Source organism: Heteronotia binoei, chromosome 6, assembly GCF_032191835.1.
Source record: "Heteronotia binoei isolate CCM8104 ecotype False Entrance Well chromosome 6, APGP_CSIRO_Hbin_v1, whole genome shotgun sequence".
Lineage (NCBI taxonomy): Eukaryota > Metazoa > Chordata > Lepidosauria > Squamata > Gekkonidae > Heteronotia > Heteronotia binoei.
Window position 1 is genome coordinate 6,789,092 of NC_083228.1, and position 27,497 is coordinate 6,816,588.

Sequence of the window (27,497 nt, forward strand, 5' to 3'; positions counted from 1 at the left end):
TTAAAGCCAGACTTGACACTGTCAAGCGCGCTCATTTCTGGACCACATTTTACTATGTAGAGAGCATGTCATCAGCTCTCCAGCTCTCCCTCATTATTTACAACCCCGAGGGCACGTAGCAAAAACATCTGGCTTTGGGATGTTTATAATAGAGGCTGGCTGCTGGTACCTCCAAGCCTCCTCCCCCCCACCCCCGGTTTCATACAGACAACCCTTATCTCTTAACAGAGAAGTGTGAGAAGGTTTGATGTTTTCAATAGCCTAAGATTCCTTAGTAGTAAAATAGATAGTTGCTTAGTAACCTTTGAACCTGTGACTCCAGTATGCATTTGTAACGTAGCCTTTGCTGAGATCCTATATAGCAACTATGTAACCGTTTGTACCCCATTACTCCCAAGGCTTGGGTCCTTGGCAAAGCTCCTGAGTTTCTTACAATAAACCTATCTTTTGATTCAAAACAAAAGGACTCCGTTAATCGGAAGTATCTATCGGAGCTTGACAGCACTCTAAGAGTGCTTTTGCATGGTTCCTCACCCTCTTGGAGAGGAATGACAAGTGAAATACCTCAAGGATCTGTCCTGGGATCTGTTTTGGTCAACATCTTTATCAATGATTTGAATGAAGGAATAGAGGGAATGCTTATTAAGTTTGCAGATGATACTAAGTTGGGAGGGGTTGCAAACACAGAAGAAGATAGAAACAGGATACAGGATGACCTTGACAAGCTAAAAAACTGGGCTAAAATCAATAAAATGAACGTTAACAGAGATAAATGTAAAGTTCTGCATTTAGGCAGGAAAAATCCAATGCATGGTTATAGGATGGGGGAGACTTGTCTTAGCAGTAGTATGTGTGAAAAGGATCTAGGGGCCTTAGTGGTTCATACGCTGAACATGAGTCAACAGTGTGATGTGGTGGCTAAAAAGGCAAAAGCAATTTTGGGCTGTATCAACAGAAGTATAGTGTTCAGATCACGTGATGTGATGGTATCACTTTACTCTGCTCTGGTAAGACCTCACCTGGAGTCTTGTGTTCAGCTTTGGCACCACATTTTAAGAAAGATATAGACAAGCTGGAATGGGTCCAGAGGTAGGTGTCAAAGATGGTGAGGGGTCTGGAGACCAAGTCCTATGAGGAAAGGTTGAAGGAGCTGGGGATGTTTAGCCTGGAGAGGAGACAGCTGAGATGGGATATGATCACCATCTTCAAGTACTTGAAGGGCTGTCATCTAGAGGATGGTGTAGAATTGTTTTCTATGGCCCTGGAAGGTAGGACCAGAACCAATGGGTTGAAATTAAATCAAAAGAGTTTCCAGCTCAACATTAGGAAGAACTTCCTGACTGTTAGAGCGATTCCTCAGTGGAACAGGCTTCCTTGGGAGGTGGTGGGCTCTCCTTCCTTGGAGGTTTTTAAACAGAGGCTAGATGGCCATCTGACAGCAATGAAGAATCTGTGAATTTAGGGGGAGGTGTTTGTGAGTTTCCTGCATTGTGCAGGGGGTTGGACTAGATGACCCTAGAGTTCCCTTCCAACTCTATGATTCTATGAAATCAAGGCTTATTTGGGGCTGGATGTTGCCCTGGGTGGTCGTAACTCACGAATCAGAATGAGGTGTGACAGCCATGCTTTTGATGGTGTTTTGTTTTGCAGCAGCTGGGCTGGTTACTATATGTTTTATTGGCTGAATCAGGCGTTGGAGTGCTATAGCAAGGTGAATGGAGTCCTATAGCAAGGTGAAGGGTTAGAGTGGTATAGCAATTTCAGGTTTCTAAGTTTTTGGTGTCTCAGTAGGGGAAATGGCAGCTTCAAGGCAGCTGACAGGAGCAAAAATTGGGATGATGTGGGGAGCAAGGCTTTGGAAAGATGTGCCTTCCCATCCAAACAGTGCTTGGACAAATGTTTTCCCCAAACAAGATCATAGCAAAGCAGCTTTGGGAAGCAGTGTACTGAGCAGGGGAAAGGATGCTGTTCAATCGCACAGTCGAGTCCGACTCTTTGCGACCCCATAGACAAAGTCACGCCAGGCCCTCCTGTCTTCCACCATCCTCCGAAGTCTGCTTAAAAGGGAAAGGATGAGGGAAGCACAATTCAAGCATGATGTTGTAGGGATATTCTGAAGCAAAAAGTTCCAGTTTGGAACCACATCGGCAGATTCAATAACGAGTCTTTGTAGAAACAAAGTATCTAGTTTATTGATATCATGGTTCTCGACTACAGTAAGATTGAAAGACTAAAGATCATACAGTAGAATGCAATCATATAAGGTACACTTCAAAGGGATTCTCGAGGGAGGGGTACTATGCAGGGCACATTCACACATTGATGTTACAATTTCTTTCTCAGGCCTGGTTTGGCCTTGAGCGTCTCTTGGCTCCAACCTCCCCCAGTGCCAAGCCTGAGAAGGCACGATAAAACTGTTCACATATTCCCATTTCAAAGCAAGGCTACATAACAAAGGAAAGGAGGGGGGGGGTGAGGAGAGTTTGAGCTAGCAGCAATGGAATACAGCATGGCTCTACCCAGGATGCTTTTCTCCTGAACCAAAGATTGAGTGCAGGCTTGACCAGAGTTAGGAGCAGACTTGACAATTGGAAAACAAACTTCAGTGAGGAAGCAAACTGAATCAGGACCAGAATGTCTGTATGCCTCCTTGAGAGTCGCCTGAGAGTTCAGCACCCTATTAAAAGCAACGTAGTCCTGGAACAATAGGATCAGAGACTCACCGAATGCCTGGTTGTAGGGCTTTGCCCTTCCCCTGAAGAGCCATCGCTGGTTCCATTATTTAGATGGTGATGGCCTTCCTTATCCTTTGCTATCAGCCTCGAGGTGAGAGGCCCAGATTTATGATGTTCTCATTACTGTCCTTATGATGACTTTTGATACGAGAACAAGAAGATCAGAGATGAAACCGACAGCAGCCTCCTGTTGGAATGTGACCTTTTCAGTATTTCACATTTTGAGTCGCTGACCATTCCAGCCACGCACTGCGGGGAAGATCAGACTTGTCACGCATGGCTGAAACTGGGATATAAGATGGCAAAACCCCAGAAAGCGTTCATGTAGGATCGGTGATCTGTGTGACTTACAATAAAGCACATTACACCCGAGTTTCCTTCAGTAACAATAAATTCACTGGGCTCTGGGAGATTAAAATTCATTGTTAAGAGCAGCAATGGGAGGAGGGAGAGAGATTTTGTGAAGATATTGCCATCTCGTTCTGAAATCTCAGTGACAGACCAACCATCCTGGCCACAAAGCAATGATGGATTGCCATTGTGGGCAATGTTTTACAAGTGACAAATCATGCTTAATTCCTCGGGTATTCATTATCATAACATTAATCCATTTGGCAGAGAGCAGAGCGGAGAGAGAGAGTGGCGTAGTGTACAAGCGCGCCGTATTTCTCTTGTAATTTAACACAAATCTGGAATGCCTTTTCAGATATTCGTAGAGATCTTCCGATGTAAATCGCTCAGACCCTCTAAAATATTATGACACTATTACAGAAACGGTAATGCCCCACTTCAGGTATCGATTGTCCTTCAGTCAAACCGCTGTGGGTAAAAGGAGGGCAACAGAGAGCAGGGGTGTCCAAGCATTGGTCCAGGCACCACATCTGGCCTATCAACTGGGTATTCCTGGATCTGCTGAGTCCACATCAGTACTACTATGACTTAAGTGACACTGTTCCTAAAGGAGTTGGCCAGGGAAGAGTGGTACCCAAGTCAACAGATGCACACAAGATACTACTTCCAAGACAGCTGTCAGTGCATTGGCAGGATGAGGGACGCACAATTAGAGCGCGGTGTTGTTCTATGAGCCCTTCAGTCAAACCACTACGGGTAAAAGACTCAGAAGTACAACAGAGAGCAGGGGTACCCAAAGGCGCGATGCTGTTCTACGATCGCTGTCTTTAAGTTCTATGATGGTTCTCTTGAAGCATTTGAAGTGCTGTCATTTAGAGGAGGGCAGGGAGCTGTTTCTGTTGGCAGCAGAGGAGAGGACTCACAATAAAGGGTTTAAATCAGGGGTCCTCAAACTACGGCCCGCGGGCCAGATGCGGCCCACTGAGGACGTTTATGCGGCCCGCCGGGTTATGGCAAAATCAGACCGGAAGTGACGTTCGACCTAAACTCGCGTTAGCAACGCACACTTCCGGCACTGGGCTGAGGCGGTGGAGACAGAGTGTGAGGTGATACCGAGGTGAGGTGAGTTCCCAGGCCGGGGTGTGTGGTGTGGGGAAGGGAGAGAGATGCAGAAGACGGAGAACTGACAGCCCGCGGCCTTGTACAGTAACGGCAGTCCGGCCCTCCAACAGTCTGAGGGACAATGAACTGGCCCCCTATTTAAAAAGTTTGAGGACCCCTGGTTTAAATTAAGCGCGGGAAGGTACCGGCTGGATCTTAGGAAAAACATTTTTACAGCAAGAGTTGATCAACAGTGGACTCAGCTACCCAGGGAGGTGGCGAGCTCCCCTCCACCGGCAATTAAGCAGTGGCTGGACATACATTGGTCAGGAATACTCAATGTCAGGGGAGGCCAAACTGTTGCTCGGGAGCCACACGTGGCTCTTTCATACATATTGTGTGGCTCTCAAAGTCCCCACTGCCCCGTTGGCTGGCTTGGGGAAGGCATTTGTCTCTTTAAATCACTTCTCCAATCCCACCTAGCCAGCAGCTCGGAGAATGCATTTAAAGTTAAAGTTGCTTTCTTTCCACCTCTCCCTCCCCCCAATCTATTTGCCTGCCTTCTCGTCCTGTCCTGCAGCTCTCAAACATCCGATGTTCATGTCTTGGGGCTCTCAAGCTTCTGATGTTTATTCTTAAATGGAGCAAGTTAGGCCACGCCTGCTCGAGGCTGATCCTGTATTGAGCAGAGGGTTGGACTAGATGGCCTGTGTGGCCCCTTCCAACTCTGGGATTCTATTACTATGATTCTGATGTGCAGTGGAAAGATGTTCTGGCCACATCACCACAGAGCATCCCTCTATACAGTGCTGAGAGCCCTTGAGAAACAGCTCAGTCCAAACGAAATGCACCATGCTTGAGAGCTTCAAGTCACTTCTCTATGATAGTTGCACTTCACCTTTCCAAGTGGTGAAATGGAAAAAAGCTCAAGAACCTCTGCAAATGAGCACTGGAGAGGCTTAGCTGCTGCCAGATGCCGCGGAAGAGGTTCTGTGCACGCAACCGCTGATGGAGGACAAAAAGAGGCACAGAGATCACAGACCTCCACCCACCTCTCAAATGCAGAGGCCGTGCTTGTGTGGACACCATCTGCATTGCAGCTGTGTGAGGAAGGGAGAGGGTTTCATTCATCAAGGAAGGAAGGAAGGAAGAGGAGGGGTGGAAAGAAAGCAACTTTAACTTAAACACATTATCCAAACCGCCAGCTGGCTTGGCTTGGAGAAGTGATTTAAAGAGACAAATGCCTTCTCCAATTTGACTGATGGGGTAATTGGGGCTTTGAGAGCCACACAGTATGTGTGAAAGAGCCCTGATCTATACTTAAAGGTAAAGGTAGTCCCCTGTGCAAGCACCAGTCGTTTCCGACTCAGGTGACATTGCTTTCACAAAGTTTTCACAGCAGACTTTATACGGGGTGGTTTGCCATTGCCTTCCCCAGTTATCTACGCTTTCCCCCCAGCAAGCTGGGTATTCATTCTGCCAATCTTGGAAGGATGGAAGGCTGAGTCAACCTTGAGCCGGCTACCTGAACACAGCTTCCGCTGGGATTGAACTCAGGTCGTGAGCAGAGCTTAGAAATGAAGTACTGCAGCTTTACCACTCTGTGCCATGGGGATCTATACTTACAGTTCCTTAAATTGTAGCTTTCAGTGGAATGACCATCTCTGTATCTTGTAAATCCTCACATATCTTCTGGAAAAACCTGTTACAAGTCAGTCAACAACAGGAGAAGTTAATTAATTAACAAAGAATTTGAATCTCCCCCGAGGTAATGTTTACTGTCTAGGAAAATGACATTTTTAAAAAAATCTTTAAACTAACAATTGGAGCAAAAGATCAAACCACTAATAGTTGCCAATTAGTCATGAAGCTGTTGACTTCAGGTTTTTGCACTTTGGTATGGGGGGGGGGACATAAGCAATGTTCATTCAACACTAGTCGACACACATATTACAACTGCAAGTATGTGTTTCAATTAAACCTTTGCAGTACCTCTGAATCTTGTTTTTACATAAATCATCACTGTGACATTAACTTCTACCCATTCTGTTCTCCACACACACTCCTGTCCACAGTCTGTCCACAGTCTAAACTACAGATGTGTCTAAATATTGCAGTAAACAAATTAATCGATGTAGAACATAAGAGTATTAGAAGAGTTCTTCTGGATCAGACCAGTGGTTTGCCCAGCCCATAAGATGCTTTGAACAAACTCATAAGGCAGGATGGTTAGGGTTGCCAGCCTCCAGAGGGGCCTGGAGATCTCCAAAATTATAACTACAGATTACAAGGATCAGTTTCCCTGGCAGAAATGACAGCTTCAGAGGACAGACCCTGTGCCATTATGCTGTGCTGAGTGTATGTGTTGCATTTCACTGGGTTCCTCTTACCTGATACAGGCACTACTTGCAAACCAGGATCCTGGAAGAACTGGCCGGTCAGGATGCTAGGCATGTAACAAAGCAATGCAAATGAAGTATTCTGGAAAAAAAACAATAGGAGGGATTGCAGCTGACTAAAAGGGGCCTGCCACAGTGTATATATTGAGTTGCCTGGGTTGTTTCTTTTTGCAATAAAGTGTTCTTGGTTGATTCAGAGCTGGTTGAACTAACTTTTTCACTGAGGTCCCTCCCTTCTCTAAAACCTCACCCTTTCCACATTCTACCCCCAAATCTCAAACCTAGTGCTGGCATCATTTTTATTAATACTTTCCATCCCTGATATCTTCTGTATTCAGAGAAACAGAGGCTCTCACGCACACTAAATAACACACTGTCAATCCACAGTCCATGCACTTGGAAACTAGATTTTACTGTGTGAAAGGGAAAATCCACTTGCAAACAGTTGCTGACCGAAACTGCTTTCTTTAGCATGTGTGAAAGCCCCCTTAAATTGTCTCTGAATATGGAATTGAGACAGCTGGGAAGGAGAGAAGGAACTGTATGGAGCTAATTAAAAAACAAAAACAAAACCTAAAGTAAAAATGTGATGGTTTTACAGCATCTTTATTTGAATTGGGGGGAGCCAAGTGAGAAAAGGAGTATATTGAAGAGTTCACATACCCAGAGATGACTAGGGAGGGTCTGGTCTTTTCTTTTATCTTGATTAGCTGGATATTATAAATCTTACTTGTTGTGACTCATGGTCTATTCATGATATTGCCTCAATTTGAAGTTTCTTGTGTGTCACAATTATACCATGGGGGATATCCATATAGTATGGTAACTAAGATGTATTTATCATTATTTATTTAAACATTTATTAGCCACCTTTCTTCCAAATGGAATTCAGGGCAGCATACAACATAGCTAAGGACACGTGAATTAAAAGCCATTAAAGTTCAAATCACAGCTTAGGATTGCTAGGAAGTGAATCAATTGCAGTCCGAAATTAAACCCTCCTCAACTGACTCCCAAAGATTGAAGTCAACCCTTACACTTAGGGATGGATTCCGGAGACCGATTCACGAAGGGCCACACTTGGCCGATGGTGTCCACAGTTCAGACCCAAGGGTGATGCTGCCATTTTAAAAGGATTTAAAGATGTTGTGATGGGGCCCGCCAGGTGGAGGGCTGAGGGGCTCTTGTTTCTGTTGGGTTTCTATTGCAACTTCACTTCCTGTTGTCATGAGTTAATTAAATGAATGCATATACATGCTGATGTTTAGCCAGTGAGAGGTATAGCCAATGAGAATGTGTGCACGTACTTCCCGCTCAGGCTAGGTGTCGATATGTATAGTGAGCATTGAAGCAAAGCCCTAATTGGCTAATCCATATATTTGGAAGGTGGTCTGGGGGAAACCATTTGGTCAGTTTTTATTGCCCTTTGTGTAAAGCCCTCAGATCTCCATGCAGTCAGTTTTTGTACTCAAGAGAGTCGAGATGTAGTCTAGAGACTAGATAGGATAATGAATCCTTCTTTTGTTTTCTAGTAATCCCAGTCTACCCTTTATTCTTAAGCTAAAATGTCTGCCTGGCTTGTTTTTGTGGTTCTCTCCACACAACTCTGCTAAAGTATCTGTAAACCCCAACAGTTTCTCCATCCCCCCGCCTTTGCAAGTGCCAAAAACAAGCATGATGGGAGGGCGGCCATTTGGAAGGGTAGTGGCATCCACCAGTTGGAGCCACAAACACCATCATGTCTACTTTGGGTCTGCAATTTTACGTAACATAACAATAGAACATAAAGGATACTACGTCAAGAAAAATAACTCCCATCACTGTGTATGCCCTGTTCAGACATAGCATGATAGAATCATAGTGGGAAGGGACCTCCAGGGTCATCTAGTCCAACCCCCTGCACAATGCAGGAAACTCACAAACCCCTCCCCCTAAATTCACAGGATCTTCATTGCTGTCAGATGTCCATCTAGCCTCTGTTTAAAAACCTCCAAGGAAGGAGAGCCCACCACCTCCCGAGGAAGCCTGTTCCACTGAGGAACCGCTCTAAACTCACAAATATCTCCCCCTAAATTCACAGGATCCTCATTGCTCCTCATTTAAACATCTAGTCTCTGTTTAAAAACCTCCAAGGAAGGAAAGCCCACCACCTCCCAAGAAGGAAGCCTGTTCCACTGAGGAATCGCTCTAATGGTCACAAAGTTCTTCCTAATGTTGAGCCGGAAACTCTTTTGATTTAATTTCAACACGACCTTCTGAGGCCGCAGAAAACAAAATGGGGCAGACAAATCCCAATCAGACGCTCCCATGCAAGCTGCCCATATCTCACACATTGGTGCACTGGTACAGTTGCACAGTTGTCGCTTATCCTCAGGCAAATCATTCTTAGCAGGATACCGGTGAAGTTTATGCTCTGTGTGATTCTTGGAGACAACTAAGTTCCATCAGAAGAAAATCTGTTTGAGACACTAATGAGAAAGGACAGAGCCCTTGAAGAAGACACAAAACTGCCTATACTCGAATAGCAAGTCGGGCTCAGGGATCCTTTTCTCCTATACAGAAGCTTGTCTCTTGTTCTAGAGAAGTCCCATTGGTACCTGCGGAAGAAAGGTGGGAAGAACTCTCCATTTCAATTTGGTATGGTCCTGGGACTGCAGCTATAGCACATCACGTTGAACTGGAATTCATGGGCTGTGACTGTACTGTCATATCTTCTTGTAGTTCTATATAATAATAATTTACCTGTATGTCATTTATAAAGAGCCCCGTGGTGCAGAGTGGTATAGCTGCAGCACTGCAGTCCAAGCTCTGCTCACGACCTGAGTTCGATCCCAGCGGAAGCTGGTTCAGGTAACCGGCTCAAGGTTGACTCAGCCTTCCATTCTTCCAAGGTGGGTAAATGAGTCCCCAGCTTGCTGTGGGGGGGGAAGTGTAGATGACCGAAGAAGGCAATGGCAAACCACCCCATTACAAAAAGTCTGCCAAGAAAACGTCATGATGTGACATCACCTCATGGGTCAGTAACGACCTGGTGCTTGCACAGGGGACTACCTTTACCTTTTCCTGTCATTTGTAAGTTGCATGGCCTTATTGTTGTTTTTGCTCTATGAATACAAGTGTGGCAACCCCCAACATATGAACATATGAACATATGAAGCTGCCTTCTACTGAATCAGACCCTTGGTCCATCAAAGTCAGTATTGTCTTCTCAGACTGGCAGCGGCTCTCCAGGGTCTCAAGCTGAGGTTTTTCACACCTATTTGCCTGGACCCTTTTTTGGAGATGCCAGGGATTGAACCTGGGACCTTCTGCTTCCCAAGCAGATGCTCTACCACTGAGCCACCGAAGAGGCTGCCACTGAAGTCAAGGTGTTCGGCGTAAGTGCTACAGTAGCAGTCGTTCTGCTGCACTGAAGTCACAATGGGAGTGGCTCCATCTGCTCCTCACCCCCAGCAGCCCCCTGTTCCTTCCCTTGCCCCAGTCATTCACACGCCAAATAAGAGCCTTGGACAGGCTGGTTCCAGCCCATGGGCCATATGTTTAACACCCCTGCTCTAACAACAGCAAAAAACAACAACAATCCACTTAATCTGTATTTTTGTTGTTGTTCAGTCACACAGTCGAGTCTGACTCTTTGCGACTTCATGGACAAAGTCACGCCAGGCCCTCCTGTCTTCCACCATACACCGAAGTCTGCTCAAATTTGTGTTTTTTACATCAGTAACTGTGTCCAGCCATCTCCTCTTTTGCCGTCCCCTTCTTCTTTTGCCTTCTGTCTTTCCCAGCATCAGGGTCTTCTCCAGGAAGTACTCCCTTCTCATTTGCTGGCCAAAGTATTTGAGCTTCAGCTTCAGCATCTGACCTTCCAGAGAACAGTCTGGGTTGATTTCCCTTAGGACTGGCTGATTTGATCTTCTTGCAGTCCAAGGGACTCTCAAGAGTCTTCTCCAGCACCACAGCTCGAAAGCATCTATTCTTCTGCGCTCGGCCTTCCTTATGGTCCAGCTCTCACCGCCATACATTACTGCTGGGAATACCATCACTTTGACTATAAGGACTTTTGTTGGCAGGGTGATGTCTCTACTTTTTATTATACTGCCCAGGTTCACCATAGCTGTCCTCCCAAGGAGCAAACGTCTTTTAATTTCATGGCTACAGTCACCATCTGCAGTGATCTTGGATCCCAGAAATGTGAAGTCTGTCACTACTTCCATGTCTTCCCCTTCTATTTGCCAAGGGGTGATGGGGCCGGATGCCATGATCTTAGTTTCAAGCCTACTTTTGTGCTCTCCTCTTTCACCCTCAACAAGAGGTTGTTTAGGTCCTCCTCACTTTCTGCCATTAAAGTAGTGTCATCTGCATATCTTGAGGTTGTTGATGTTTTTCCCGGCAATCTTAATTCCGGTTTTGTGCTTCATCCAGGCTAGCATTTCGCATGATGTACTCTGCATATAAATTAAATAAGCAGGGTGACAATATACATCCTTGTCAGACTCCTTTTCCTATTCTAAACCAATCAGTTGTTTCATATCCCATTCTGACAGTCACTTCTTGACCCTTATACAGGTTTCTCAGGAGACATGTGAGGTGGTCTGGTACTCCCATCTCTTTAAGGACTTACCACAATTTGTTGCAATCCCCACAATCAAAGGCTTTAGCATAGTCAATGAAGCAGAAATAGACATTTTTCTGATACTCTTGTGCTTTCTCCATAATCCATCGAATGTTGGTAATTTGATCTCTAGTTCCTTGACCTCTTCGAAACCCAGCCTGAACTTCTGGTAGTTCCCGATCTACATACTGCTGAAGCCTTGCTTGTAGGATCTTTAACATGACCTTGCTGGCATGTGAAATGAGTGCAATGGTGCGATAGTTTGAACATTCCTTGGCATTACCCTTCTTTGGGACTGGAATATAAACTGATCTTTTCCAGTCCTGTGGCCACTGTCGTGTTTTCCAAATTTGCTGACATAATGTGTGCATCACTTTAACAGCATCATCTTTTAGGACTTTGAATAGCTCAACTGGGATACCATCATCTCCACTTGCTTTGTTGTTAGTCATGCTTTCTAAAGCCCATTTGACTTCACACTCCAGGATGTCTGGCTCAAGGTCTTCGATTTCACTGCCATGGTTGTCCAGGACACTGAGATCCTTCTTGTATAGTTCTTCTGTGTATTCTTGCCACCTCTTGCCACACTTTTGTATTAGGTCCAACCAAAATTAAAAAAAACAGTTGTTTTTTTTCTTTTTGGTCCTTTAACATCCATTTCCAAACATTGCCCCAAGTTTCAAGGTGCTGGATCATAATAAGGAGTTGACCTCTCTGCTCTCATCCCACTTATGGCCTTTTACAAATTGGGTTTGCTTTCTGCTACCACCATCAGCAAACGACATAAAATGACAGATGACATGTGTCACTGTTTTGTGTCATTTTGATTGGTCCTAACAAAAGCTATTTTGTTAGAGAACCAGTTTGGGAGAACAGGATTTAATTTCCCACTCTTCCACATGCAGCCTGCTGGGTGACTTTGGGTCAGTCACAGTTTTCTCAGAGCTGTTCTCTCAAGAGTAGTTCTCAAAGGAGCTCTCTCAGCCCCACCTACCTCACAGGGAGTGCTCTCTCTAAGCTGTGGAGTCTTGTGAGCAAAAATTCTAGTTTGTGAGCTTTTGGTATGAAAGTCGTGAGTTAATGATTTGGCTACTGCATCAAATAGTTTGCTCTGGGGCCATCCTTCTTAAGACAAAAATGTGTGAGCTGGAGGCTAAAAAACTGTGAGCTAGCTCACACTAACTCAGCTTAGAGGGAACACTGATCACATGGTCTCTGTTGTGGGGGTGGGAAGGAAAAGGAGACTATTAGAGAAGAAGAAGAAGAAGACTGCAAATTTATACCCCACCCTTCTTTCTGAATCAGAGACTCATAGCGGCTTACGATCTCCCATATCTTCTCCCCCTACAACAGACACCCTGTGAGGTGGGTGGGGCTGAGAGGGTTCTCACAGCAGCTGCCCTTTCAAGGACAACTCCTGCGAGAGCTATGGCTAACCCAAGGCCATTCCAGCAGCTGCAAGTGGAGGAGTGGGGAATCAAACCCAGTTCTCCAAGAGTCCGTGCACTTAAACACTACACAAACTGGCGGGGTGGGGAGGGGGTGGGGTATAAATCCAATTGTCTGTGAATTTAGGGGGAGGTATTTGTGAGTGTCCTGCATTGTCCAGGGGGTTGGACTAGATGACCTTGGAGGTCCCTTCCATGATTTTATGATTCCTCCTCCTCCTATTTTGTGGGGGAGAGCCAGTTTGGTGTAGTGGTTAAGTGTGCGGACTCTTATCTGGGAGAACCGGGTTTGATTCCCCACTCCTCCACTTGCACCTGCTGGAATGGCCTTGGGTCAGCCATAGCTCTGGCAGAGATTGTCCTTGAAAGGGCAGCTGCTGGGAGAGCCCTCTCCTGCCCCACACACCTCACAGGGTGTCTGTTGTGGGGGAGAAAGGTAAAGGAGATTGTGAGCCGCTCTGAGACTCTTCGGAGTGGAGGGCGGGATATAAATCCAATATCTTCTTCTTCTTCTTCTTCCTATGCTTTGCTTTTAGCTTTTAATTTCTGGACCAGCATGGCTGCAAATCTCTTTTGTCTATCTTGCCTATTATGCCATGCTTCCTCTCCTGGGTCTAGCCGTGCTCTGTGCCCATCAGCTACCAGGGGATGGACTGGCACCCTTTATCTACCCTGACCCATAGCCTGAGAAAGATCTCGGACTTGTGCGCTAACAGACACTTTTTAGAACAAGGAAGCATTGCTGGAAGAGGACCTTGTTCCCAGAAGTAAATCCAGGCTGACAGTTGTAATGGATGGCACTCCTGTATTATAGCTGCAGGCAGAAGGAGAAACCTATGCGTGGTCTCGGTGGAGGCCTACAGCCATGGCAGTCTGTGCTTATTGGTACGCCAAGTGCAGCACGGATTTTTAAATATTTCAGCAGCCCCAGCTCCACCCAAGATAAGATTCCCCCAAACACAAGCTGAATAAACCTTTTGTTAAGCCTCCCGTCATGCAAGATGCAAGAACTGGTCTCTTTCATGACTCCTTTACTTCTGGTTCTCCTAAACATCTCCCACAAACATCTTCTCCCGCATAAGCAGAGGACTTGGTTGTGCACATTTTAGGACGTGACAGGGAGCTGAACTAAACACAAGGCTGCAGCAATGCGAATGATGTGCCATCAGCCTTGAAAGAGAATTGCACTGCTCTTTCTGGAGTGTGAGCATGGACCTGTCAATTGGGCGGACCGAAAAAGTGTCTCTGCCCACGGGATGGTGAGGAGGTGTTACGGTGCGTATCTGCTGCTCCATTATCATTTGTAGTGTGGTGCTGAAATGCTCAGGTTTGATTTGGACTCTAGGAAAAAAGAGACGCCACTTGGGGGGATTGTAAGGAATGGAAGCCATACCTTACAATGGCCACCCACTTTCTTTTTACTGTTGGATACACATTTTGTGCATCTTTGCCACTCTTTGATCCAGGTGGGCACCTGTTTTGGTCTGAAGCAATAGAACAAAGTTGGAGTCCAGTAGCACCTTTAAGACCAACAAAGTTTCATTGAGAAATATAAGCTTATATTCTCAATAAAACTTGGTTGGTTTTAAAGGCGCTACTGGATTCCAACTTTGCCACTGTCGTTTCCCCAATTTGCTGCGCAAAGAGAACAGAACATCCCCACGGCCAAGGCCCCTGACCCCAGGGCCTTGCAGCCAGATGTGCGTTTCAGTAACCCTGTTTACAAGTTACGCTGAATACTTGACTTTTATTTATAGATGATACATGTTCATGTTACATTCAACCCACGTGCGGCTGAATGCATGACTGAAACCTCACCTTTACCCAGGGACTGGTCCTTCGCTATCTTTGTGAACGCTTGTTGCCACTTCCTTACCAATAGATGTATGCGTATTCACTGCAGTGGCCTGGGCTAATTGTTGCAATGAGCACATGTACAATCTGTGTAGACGCAGGGAGGTCAAACGTGCAGCTCAGGGGCCAAATCAGCCCCCCAGAGGGCTCCTATCAGGCCCCCGAGCAACTGACTGTCATCTGCTTCCTTCTCCCTCCCTCTTGCTTCCTTCTGTATAACAGCTTGCTTTGTAAGGCTTGCTCAATCGCACAGCAGCTACAGAGCAAAACCTTTATTTTCTCCATTGGCTGAGGTTCCTTCCCCTCCTGGTTGCCTGGGGAAGGAGGGAAAGAGCCAGAGCTTCCTTTGCTCAGTTCCCTGGATCCCTTGGGAGAGATACAAAGAAAGCATCTTTAAGACCAACGAGTGCCAACTTTTTAAGCATGTTTTAAGTTTTAAAAAAATATATATTTGTGTTTGTGTTCTTTATCAAATTTATATCTTCGCTATGTAATCTTAAATAGGTACACACGAGGCCCAACCCGACATGGCCCGGCCCAACAAGGTCTCATTTATGTCAGATCCGGCCCTCATAACAAATGAGTTCGACATCCCTGATTAGTTTGATTGTTCTTTGTACATCCAGACTGGACGATTGTAACTTGCTCTGTGCTGGGCTGCCCTTGACGTTAACCCCAAAATCACAGCTAGTGCAGCCCGTCCAGAAATGTGGTGACGACTGTGTGGGCTCACGTTCAGTTGATGCTGCACCAGCGACACGGGTTGACCACAGAGTACCAGATCCAGTTCAAGGTTCTGATGTTAACCTAGGCTTCCCAATCCCCAGGTCCCAGCGGAGGATCCCCTGGTTTTACAGGCTTCCCCCCTCCCCCAGCTAGCTGGCCAGCGGGGGAAGCTCCACCCCCATAGCCATTATGCACCTCCAGGAACAATTCCCATAGGGAATGATGGGGAATTGATCCGCGGGTGTCAGGGGCTCTGGGGGGGCTGTTTTTTGAGGTAGAGGCGCCAAATTTAGTGCCTCTCCCCCAAAATACCTCCCAAGTTTCAAAAAGATTGGACTAGGGGGTCCAATTCTATGAGCCCCAAAAGAAGGTGCCCCTATCCTTCATTATTTTCTATGGAAGGAAGGCATTCTTAAAGGTGTACTGTCCCTTTAAATGTGATGGCCAGAACTCCCTTTGGAGTTCAATTACGCTTGTCACACCCTTGCTCCTGGCTCCGCCCCCAGTCTCTCCTGGCTCCACCCCCAAAGTCCCCAGATATTTCTTGAATTGGACTTGGCAACCCTATGTTAACCTTTAGAGCACTATACAGCCAGGATCTGTAGATCTGCGAGGCCGCTTCTCCCCACAGGAGCCTCACAGAGCATTATAGTCAACTGATCAACGTCTTCTGATTATCCCCAGCCCCACAGATTTCCAGCGGGCGTTGACTAGGCCGGGGTTTTTTCTGGCCTGGCCCTCGCTTGGTGGAACAAGCTCTCACTTGAGAGCAGGGCCCTATGGGATTTGTTACAATTCTTCAGAGCCTGTAAAATGGAGCTGTTCCGCCAGGCTTTCGAATGAGGCGGAGGACATCCAAATCTATCTTGGCCACCATCATGAAAATGTTGGCAGCTGATAATGCTGAGCACTAGTCCAAGCTGAGCATCATTCTGCAGACAAGGAAAGGAAAGGCCCCCTGTGCAAGCACCAGTCGTTTCCGACGCTGGGGTGACGCTGCTTTCACAATGTTTTCACAGCAGATTTTTTTACGGGGTGGTTTGCCATTGCCTTCCCCGGTCATCTACACTTTCATTTTACCGACCTCAGAAGGATGGAAGTTCTGAGTCAACCTCGAGCCAGCTACCTGAGAACCCAGCTTCCACCGGGGATCAAACTCAGGTCGTGAGCAGAGCTTAGGACTGCAGAACTGCAGCTTTAACACTCTTCGCCACTGGGCTCCTCACTTGAGACAAACCCACTATGATTATTGTATATTGTGTATGTATGTACGTATGCATGCAGGGGTAATTTTGTAGAAAAATAGGTGGTGGAGCTCATCCAGGGATTGTTATGCAGCTGCACATACTATACAATGGACAAGGAGGTGAAACTCTCAGAAGGAGGAGGTGGAACTCTCAGAAAGGTTCAGGAGCTATGCTCTTGTGAGCTCCCACTGAATCCAAGGCCTGCATGTATGTATGTATGTATTTTTTTCCATTTCTATTCCATCCTCCCCAAACGGGCTCAGGGCAGATTACAGTAAGGTTAAAACACTGGATAAATACAATTAATTAAAATTAAATTTAAAACAGCATCATTTAAATATATAACTGCATGGTTCCAGCTTAATAGTAATATGAGTTTATTCAACTAAGTATATATTGATATCGTCTGACTTGTAACCCGCCCTGAGCCTGCTTTGGGGAGGGTGGGATAAAAATCAAAGCAAATAAAATAAATCCAGTTTTCTTTGCAAAACAAACGCTTGTTGGCTGTTTCTTACAGGTACGCCCACAATCCCTGTAACATGCGAACAAACCAAGTCTGCACGTGAATTCTAACTCATACGTTTACTGTGACACTTTACAGGGTGAGGCACACCGCTCAGAGTTTGTAGCCTATGTTGAGAAGAGGGTTGGGGACAAAAAGGGAAGGAGAAGGAGAAATAATAAGGAAATCCAGCGTCCAGAATGAGTTTAGAGCCGAATAGAATTGGGGGGGGGGGGGCAGGGTTAGCTCTTGAGAGTGAAAGCTTTCTCTGTTATCTGACAAAAGGGACTTTGACACTCGAAAGCTTGTACTCTGAAAATCTGGTTGTTCCTGGACTCAAATCTAGTTGCTCTCTTGCAGATCAAAAGAGCTGCCCTCTGAATCTAAGGGAGAGACGTGAGCAAATGTCATCTCTCCTGCATTTCAGTTGGTGATGGAGACAGGAGTCTAAACAAAATGCTTAACAGCAGAAGCGCTTTTTTTAACTGGTGGGTTTAGATGGAAGAAGGGTTTTCGTAGAACAGTGTAGAACAGTGTAGGCAGGGCTTTTTGTGTAGAAAAAGCCCAGCAGGAACCTATTTGCATATTAGGACACACACCCTGACATCACTGTTGTTTTGCGCAGAGCTTTTGGTGTAGAAAAAGGCCCAGCAGGAACTCATTTGCATATTAGGCCATACCCCCTACATCACTGTTGTTTCACACGGCTTTTTGGGTAGAAAAAGTCGAGCAGGAACTCATTTGCATATTAGGCCACACCCCTGACAGCACTGTTGTTTCACACAGGGCTTTTTGTGCAGAATAAGCCCAGTGGGAACTCATTTGCATATTAGGTCACACCCCTGACATCACCATTGTTTAGCACATGGCTTTTTGTAGGAAAAGCCAGCAGGAGCTCATTTGCATATTAGGCCACACCCCCGATGCCAAGCCAGACGGAACTGTTTCCCTGTTTGTTCCTGCTCAAAAAAGCCTTGATACATATAAAAAAACCATTCCACTCTTTTATGCCGAGTTCTAAAGAGGGAAGCAATGAATGAAATTGCATTTGTAAATATCCCTTGTGTTTGCTGGAGACCTTTTCCGGCTGCTCTCCAAACCAGGAATTGTGGGACTTCTTGACCCTTCAGAGCATTGTCAGCTCCCAGTTAACCCTTTGGCCACAAGAAATCCAGAGCCATTTCTCCCCACCCTAATCCCTGGAAAAGAGCTTTGTTTCAGTCTGATTCGGCATGCTAAAGCGTCACCCTGGAGTGACCGGCAGCAATGCGCAATGCTGGGCCTTGCGGTCCCTTTCCCTTCCCCCAGATAAAGGCAACCAGGCCTGTGTTTGACTTCCTTGGAAATCAGGAGGTATCGATTTGCTGCTGTTGTTGTTTCCCCCTCCCTCCTCCTCCTCCTCCTCCTCCACCCCTCGCCTGATCTTCTCCCCTCGGTTTCCTGCTTCTTGCAGAGCAGCTGCAGCCCAGAGCATTGTGGGAGCCGCTTTCGCATCTGAGCCCATTAGTCACCAGATGTCATCTGCTGCTGCTGCCAGGGCTTCAAACGGCAGAGGAGACAATGTCCCATGCATGCTGAACATCTGAATGCCGACTCCTTCAATAATGTGGACAGCTCAATGGGCTGGCCTGACATCCTTCAGAGAGGCACCTGACCCCAACGCCATGTTTATACTGACACCTACAGCCCTGCCAGGAAACAGGCGCAGCCCATGCCAAGAGCTGGGCTGTGAACATTTGGGGTTTTTATAAAAATTGTGTTTATTTCAAGCAGAAAGATTGGGGCGGGGGGGGGAAGAGGGGGAGGGAGAAAGCCCTGCTCTAGGGAAGATTAATTGAGCGGAATTGCAAAAGGAAATAGACTCTGGGTTGACTTTGGGGGCCGCTTGCATTTCATTGGCCTTCTTTTCTCTTCGGGAGCGTTGAACGGGGGTTATTCGAAAGGTGAGGCGGATCCAAGGGAAACACGGCTCCTTCGGATGTTGAGATCTATGAGCCGATGGGGGGAACGCTGTTTAGCAAATGCCCAGCTTCAGATCTCAGATTTACGGCACAATCCTATGCAGAGTCGTTCCAGTCGAAGCGGCATCGATTTCGGTGGTTATGCACTTGGGGCTCGCAGACAATTTCAACAGCAAAGAAGCGGACTAGTTTTTCCTGATTCCCCCCCCCCCCCATTGCAGACTGCCAGCTCCCTCCAAATCATGTGTCCCTGAGGTTCCTCTAGAGTGCAAGCCTCCAGGTGGGATCTGGGAATCTCCAGGAATTAGAATTTGTCTCCAGACTGTAGAGTTCCGTTCCCCTGGAAGAAACAGCAGCTTCAGGGGGAAGACTCTGTGAACTCCTATCACCGCTGAGATCTCTCTCCTGCCCAAACCAGACACTCCCCAGGAATCTCAGTGAATTTCCTCAGGAATCTCCAGATATTTCCCAAGCCTGAATTGGCAACCTGAGGCCCCCTGGTCCTCCCAGGAGTAGCATTGCCCCATGGAGGGTGTTCCCCCCCTTTTTTTTGAGCAGGAACACACAGGAATGCTGCTCTGGCTTGCTTGGCATCAGGGGGTGTGGCCAAATATGCAAATGAGCTCCAGCTGGGCCTTTTTGAAAGCCAGTTTGGTGTAGACATTAAGTGTGCGGACTCTTAACTGGGAGAACCGGGTTTAATTCCCCACTCCTCCACTTGCACCTGCTGGAATGACCATGAGTCAGCCATAGCTTTTGTAGAAGTTGTCTTTGAAAGGGCAGTTGCTGTAAGAGCTCTCTCAGCCACACCTACCTTGCAGGGTGTCCGTTGGAGGGGCAACGGAGATAAGGAGATTGTGACCACTCTGAGACTTTGAGATTCAGAGTATAGGGCGGGAGAGGGTGCAGTACTGCAGTCAAACTCTCTGCTCATGACCTGAGTTCGATTCCAGAGGAAGCTGGGTTCAGATAGCTGGCTTGAGGTTGACTCAGCCTTCCATCCTTCCAAGGTCGGTAAAATGAGTACCCAGATTGCTGTGGGTAAGGTGTAGATGACTGCGGAAGGCAATGGCAAACCACCCCGTAAAATGTCTGCCATGAAAACATTGTGACGCGACGTCACCCCAGAGTCGGAAATGACTGGTGCTTGCACAGGGGACAAGAACAGAATGCAGGGGTTTAAATGGCTCAAAGCCATTTAAACCACTGTTATCTCCTCTTCATGAACCACCACAAATGGCATCAAAGTTTGTGGAAATTCATGGCAGTTCCATTCCAGAGCCCCTGCCCAAAGTGTCAGTCAGGTGGTCCATGGAACTCTTAATGGGAGCAAAGACTGGCCCAGGCCTGTGTCACCAATGATATGGTGACATCACTTTTGGCATCTACCAAAAATGATAGGATCATAGAGCTGGAAGGGACCTCCAGCGTCATCTAGTCCAACCCCCTGCACAATGCAGGAAACTCACAAATACCTCCCCCTAAATTCACAGGATCTTCATTGCTGTCAGATGGCCATCTAGTCTCTGTTTAAAAATCTTCAAGGAAGGAGAGCCCACCACCTCCCAAGGAGGGAGCCTGTTCCACTGAGAACAGCTCAAACAGTCAGGAAGTTCTTCCTAATGTTGAGCCAGAAACTCTTTTGATTTCATTTCAACCCATTGGTTCTGGTCCTACCTTCTGGGGCCACAGAAAACAATTCCACACCATCCTCTACAAGACAGCCCTCCAAGGACTTGAAGATGGTGATCCTATCACCTCTCGAGAGCCAGTTTGGTGTAGTGGTTAAGTGTGCGGACTCTTATCTGGGAGAACCGGGTTTGATTCCCCACTCCTCCATTGCAGCTGCTGAAATAGCCTTGGGTCAGCCAGAGCTCTGGCAGAGGTTGTCCTTGCAAGGGCAACTGGAGAGCCAATTTGGTGTAGTGGTTAAAGTGTGCGGACTCTTATCTGGGAGAACCGAGTTTGATTCCCCACTCCTCCACTTGCACCTGCTGGGATGGCCTTGAGTCAACCGTGGCTCTGGCAGAGGTTGTCCTTGAAAGGGCAGCTGCTGTGAGAGTCCTCTCAGCCCCACCCACCTCACAGGGTGTCTGTTGTGGGGGGAGAAGATAAAGGAGATTGTGAGGCGTTCTGAGATTTGGAATGAAGGGCAGGATATAAATCCAATATCTTCTTCTTTTCTCAGCCGCCTCCTCTCCAGGCTAAACATGCCCAGCTCCTTCAGCCTTTCCTCATAGGACTTGGTCTCCAGACCCCTCACCATCTTCGTCGCCCTCCTCTGGAACCGTTCCAGCTTGTCTAGATCCTTCTTCAAATGTGGTGCCCAAAGCTGAACACAAGACTCCAGGTAAGGTCTTAGTGGAGCAGAGTAGAGTAAAGTCAGAGTAGAGTGATGTCAGGGGTGTGTGGCATATGCTGATGAGTTATACAAATGAGTTGGGCTAATGAGCTCCAGCACCTCTTTTTCTATGAAGTGACCTCTGGCTACAACTAAGAGTGCACACAACAGCTTTGGGTATGCAGTATACATTGCAAATTTTTTTTTTAGAGATAATAATGCTTCTTTATTACAATATCAAATTACATTACAGTTCATATTTCGTTGATAAAGATCAAATTCTTTCTACATACTCAAATTAGTCACATGCCTTACCTAAAACAAAACAAAGCAAAAAAATAAAAGCAGGACGGCGTGATTAAACTATATATCCTTCTTTTTTTATAATTCATAACTTGAAATTCTCTTGTTCTCTTAAAACTCGCAATTAATCAATACTCCTTTTGATACTTCTTAATTATTACCTTTACACATCCATTCGTAAAACAATCTCCAATTGCATGTTGTCTGTCTACCTGGTTTTATCAGATTTGACAGAGTATCAATCTCCACTATCTCCAATTTTTTTATTATAAGTTCATCCATTGTTGGGATGTCTTTTTTCTTCCAATGTTGAGCTAACAAAATTCTGGTCGCGGTAACTATGTGTAATATCATATATTTCGTTTCTTTTTCCATCCTAATAGAAATACTATTAAGTAAAAACAAGTCTGGCTTATATGGAATTTCTATTTTTAACATTTTACGTAACATTTCATGTATTTTTGTCCAAAACCCTTGAACTTTTTTACAAGACCACCAGACATGGAAATAAGTACCTGTACGGTTTTCACATTTCCAGCACTTATTAGATATCCCAGGGAACATTTTGGCAATCTTATTTGGCATTATATGCTATCGATAGATCAACTTATACAAGTTCTCCTTGAATGCAGTTGACCTCGTGATTTTTATATTTACATTCCATATCTGTGACAATTGTTCCAGCTCTATATTATAACCTACATTTCTTGCCCATTTAACCATCACTTCTTTTACTTCTTCATCACACATATCCTGTTGAAGATTGTTTTTATAAATCTTACTAATCATTTTTGTATCTATTCCCAGAAGTAACTTATCAAGGGGGCAGTCCTGTAGATAAAAACCGGCTTCTCTGTCTTTGTTATATCTTGATTTTAGCTGGGCCATTGATCACCGATCTAAAGTTATATTTTGTGTTCCTAAATTCTCATCTGACTTCAACACACCTGTATTATCCAAAATATCTTTATATTTTATTATTTCATTCTGCATAAACAATCTCTGTTGGGAGAAGGCTTCCAGAGGGGGAACCCAATTAGGTATCTTATGGTATATTCTCCTTTTCAATTTATCCCATGTCAAAAAGCCAAGATTTTCTTATTAAATGATTCTGAAAATACTTATGGCCTCCTATACGATACCATATAAAAGCATGCCACCCTATTTTCAGATCATGTTCCTCTAATGCCAGTAATCTCTTATCACCCAACAATATCCAATCCTTAATCCAGACCAGCAGGCCTCATAGTAGATCTTCCAGTTTGGTAACGCTAAGCCGCCTCGCTCTTTTGCATCCTGTAGCAATTTATATCTTATCTGGGCTCTCTTGCTTTGCCGAATAACTTTACCTGTCATTTTCTTCAACGTTTGAAAATAGGATTCTTTCAACTGTATAGGGACTACTTGAAAGAGAAACATTATCTTGGGGAGTATCACCATTTTCAATGCTGGCATTTTCCCTAAAAAGGAAAGCAATTTTTGAAGTTCCCGAAGGCTCCTCTTTCTCTCCTAGTTTGCCCATCTGATCACCATGTTATTCACCTTCCTTTGCGACATTTAAAATATCCCTTACTCCGCAAACTACAGCCCACCTCTGAAGTTGTATTTTCAACGTTGGCATCCACTTTAAAAAAGTAAGTCATCTTGCACGCTTTCCAAAGAATGCAACAAAATAAATTGTTTAGGAGGCAAATTGTTTGGGGAAACGGTTGAAAGAACTTGTCATACTAAAGTCCCGGAGGGGGTGGAATCTACCAAAGGGAAGGCATAACCATATTCCACTATGCAAAAGGTTGTTATAACAGGGGATACTGATAAATTGTTCACCATGGCAACGGGAAGTAGGACCAGAAGGAAGATGCTGAATTTACAGATTTAGGTTACTAGGATGAAAAGCAGGTTTGGCTCTGCAGAGACATCAGGGAGGTGGAAAATTCCCATAATTGGAAATGTATTAAAATTAATACCTGTCAGGAGTGGTTTAAGGGGCAGTGGATAAACATCTGGTGGAGATTATATGGGTTTAATTAATTCTGCCTAGAATAAATAACCACGGAAGAAATCCTCTGGCCACACCGAGCGAGGTTGTAGAATCCCTTAGCATTGAGCTGTTCCTGTCAAAATAGTTGCCTGAGGCCTCCCCTTCCCTTCTTTAAGAGGGCTTCTTTAAGTCCTTCTCTTTATTCCCTAAATTTTCAAACTACAGGTGGAAGCTAGCTCCCAGTGTCTCACCTCAGTTGGAAGAGAAGGATGAGAGAATGGATTGTTTGAACCCTCAGGTAGAAGATGCCCAGGACTGAAGACTGTCTTGAGGCAATGTGGTGGCCAGAGCAGAACCACTGACCTGCTCTGGAAATATTTTGGCAGATACAAGCTTTTAATCAAGATTCTGAAGAGAAAATTATTTATTTATTTATCTTATTCTATCTATATCCTGCCCTCCCCGCGAAAGCAGCCTCAGGGCAGCTTCCGCATCTTTCCAGAATACTTTTTTTTAAAAATTATTCTGGAGACCTGATTCTCTGATCAAATTAAGTGGGAAACTCTATGGTAAAATTGCCCTCAAATCATAGAGTGTTGCCCAAATACCAGAGTGTCGCCTCTGGTGTGCCCATATCACTTACATAAGAACATAAGAACATAAGAGAAGCCATGTTGGATCAGGCCAACGGCCCATCAAGTCCAACACTCTGTGTCACACAGTGGCAAAAAATTTTATATACACACATACACTGTGGCTAATAGCCACTGATGGACCTGTGCTCCATATTTTTATCTAAACCCCTCTTGAAGGTGGCTATACTTGTGGCCGCCACCACCTCCTGTGGCAGTGAATTCCACATGTTAATCACCCTTTGGGTGAAGAAGTACTTCCTTTTATCCATTTTAACCTTTTTGCTCAGCAATTTCATCAAATGCCCACGAGTTCTTGTATTGTGAGAAAGGGAGAAAAGTACTTCTTTCTCTACTTTCTCCATCCCATGCATTATCTTGTAAACCTCTATCATGTCACCCCGCAGTCGACATTTCTCCAAGCTAAAGAGTCCCAAGCGTTTCAACCTTTCTTCATAGGGAAAGTGCTCCAGCCCTTTAATCATTCTAGTTGCCCTTCTCTGGACTTTCTCCAATGCTATAATATCCTTTTTGAGGTGCGGCGACCAGAACTGCACACAGTACTCCAAATGAGACCGCCCAATCGATTTATACAGGGGCATTATGATACTGGCTGATTTGTTTTCAATTCCCTTCCTAATAATTCCCAGCATGGCGTTGGCCTTTTTTATTGCAGACGCACACTGTCTTGACATTTTCAGTGAGTTATCTACCACGACCCCAAGATCTCTCTCTTGGTCAGTCTCTGCCAGTTCACACCCCATCAACTTGTATTTGTAGCTGGGATTCTTGGCCCCAATGTGCATTACTTTGCACTTGGCCACATTGAACCGCATCTGCCACGTTGACGCCCACTCACCCAGCCTCAACAGATCCCTTTGGAGTTCCTCACAATCCTCTCCGGTTCTCACCACCCTGAACAATTTAGTGTCATCCGCAAACTTGGCCACTTCACTGCTCACTCCCAACTCTAAATCATTTATGAACAAGTTAAAGAGCATGGGACCCAGTACTGAGCGCTGCGGCACCCCACTGCTTACCGTCCTCCACTGCGAAGACTGCCCATTTATACTGACTCTCTGCTTCCTATTACTAAGCCAGTTTTTGATCCACAAGAGGACCTGTCCTTTTACTCCATGACTCTCAAGTTTTCTAAGGAGCCTTTGATGAGGAACTTTATCAAAAGCTTTCTGGAAGTCAAGGTAAACAACATCTATCGGGTCGCCTTTGTCCACATGTTTGTTCACCCCCTCAAAGAAATGTAACAGGTTAGTGAGGCAAGATCTTCCCTTGCAGAACCCATGCTGAGTCTTCCTCAATAACCCGTGTTCATCAATGTGCCTACTCATTCTGTCCTTGATAATGGTTTCTACCAACTTTCCTGGTATTGAAGTCAGACTGACTGGCCTGTAATTTCCCGGATCTCCTCTGGAACCCTTTTTAAAGATGGGGGTGACATTTGCTACCTTCCAGTCCTCAGGAACGGAGGCAGATTTCAATGAAAGATTACAGATTTTTGTTAGAAGATCCACAAGTTCAACTTTGAGTTCTTTCAGAACTCTCAGATGTATGCCATCCGGACCTGGTGACTTATTAGTTTTTAATTTGTCTATCAGTTGTAGGACCTCCTCTTTTGTCACCTCAATCTGACTCAGGTCTTTCAACACCCCTTCCAAAATTAGTGGTTCTGGGGCGGGCAAAAAGTTCTCGTCTTCCACAGTGAAGACGGAGGCAAAAAATTCATTTAGCTTCTCAGCCATTTCCCTATCCTCCTTCAGTAATCCTTTTACCCCATGGTCATCCAAGGGCCCCACTGCCTCCCTGGCTGGTTTCCTACTTCTAATATATTTGTAGAATTTTTTATTGTTGGTCTTTATGTTTTTTGCAATATGCTCCTCATAGTCCCTTTTTGCCTGCCTGATCACAGATTATGCAGGCCTATTGTGCAATGTTGCAGTTGTGGAGGGATTTCCTCCCACTGATGGGGGCACAAGCCTGCAAAACTGGGGGGTCCCCTGCCCACAACTGGTGAATGGCAAGCCTCTTGCATGTGGAGGTGGTGAGCTCTCCCTCACTGGTTATCTTTAAGCAGCGGCTAGACAAACACTTGTCAGGGATGCTCTAGGCTGATTTCACATCTCTCTCGTGCCTATATGGGGAGGGACGGCGGCTCAGTGGTAGAGCATCTGCTTGGGAAGCAGAAGGTCCCAGGTTCAATCCCCGGCATCTCCAACTAAAAACGGTCCAGGCATATAGGCATGAAAAGCCTCAGCTTGGGACCCTGGAGAGCTGCTGCCAGTCTGAGTAGACAATACTGATTTTGGGGAGGGATGGTGGCTCAGTGGTAGAGCATCTGCTTGGTAAGCAGAAGGTCTCAGGTTCAATCCCCGGCTTCTCCAAAAAAGGGTCCAGGCAAATAGGTGTGAAAAACCTCAGCTTGAGACCCTGGAGAGCCGCTGCCAGTCTGAGAAGACAATACTGACTTTGATGGACCAAGGGTCTGATTCAGTATAAGGCAGCTTCATATGTTCATACATTTGTCCAGTCTGTTCTAAAAGCAACCTAAGCTGGTGGGCCTCACTATGTTTTGTGGCAGTGAGTTCTGTCACTCAGTTATGAGCATCTCTGCTCATGAGTCGGTCACGAGCAGACAGAAAAAAACAGGTGTGTGTCAAGACCTTCTGCTCACGGCTGGTTGGCTGGGATCACCCTGCTGGTCACAGGCCGGATGCGTTAGAATATTTCTGGGCACCTGTGAGAGGCAGGGAACAAACAACGGAGGGTGACCCTCACCTTCCTGCCACGCATCCAGTTTTCCATCTGTCTGTGTCCTTGGCCAGACTCCATATTGTTTTTCCTACAACAGACGAAACCAGCTTCCCTGCTGGACGTTTCGGCAAGCCGAAATCCAAAGCGGAGAATTTGCAGCACGCCGGCATGGCCGTAGAACTGCGATCGACGCACCACCCAACCGTGCGCTCTCTTGCCACCGCCTCGCTCGCTAGCGTTGCTTTCGACAGCTCTCTGTCCTATTTTGCTTTGGCACGCGAGGAGTAGCTCTTCACATCCTTGACCTGGGCTCTCGCTGATCCTCTGGAACTTACAACATGCTGGCAGTGACTAATGAGTGTGGCTGTGCAATAAAAAAACCCACATAAAGGAGAGAGGAAGACAGCCAATCGGCTGTGTGGGGACATAACAGATGATCCCACTTTAGACAAAGGAAAACAGGATTCGAGATGCCACAGCGCCCTCTGCTCAGTGACACCGAGGGCCCCTGTAACCACAACAAAAGACAGCA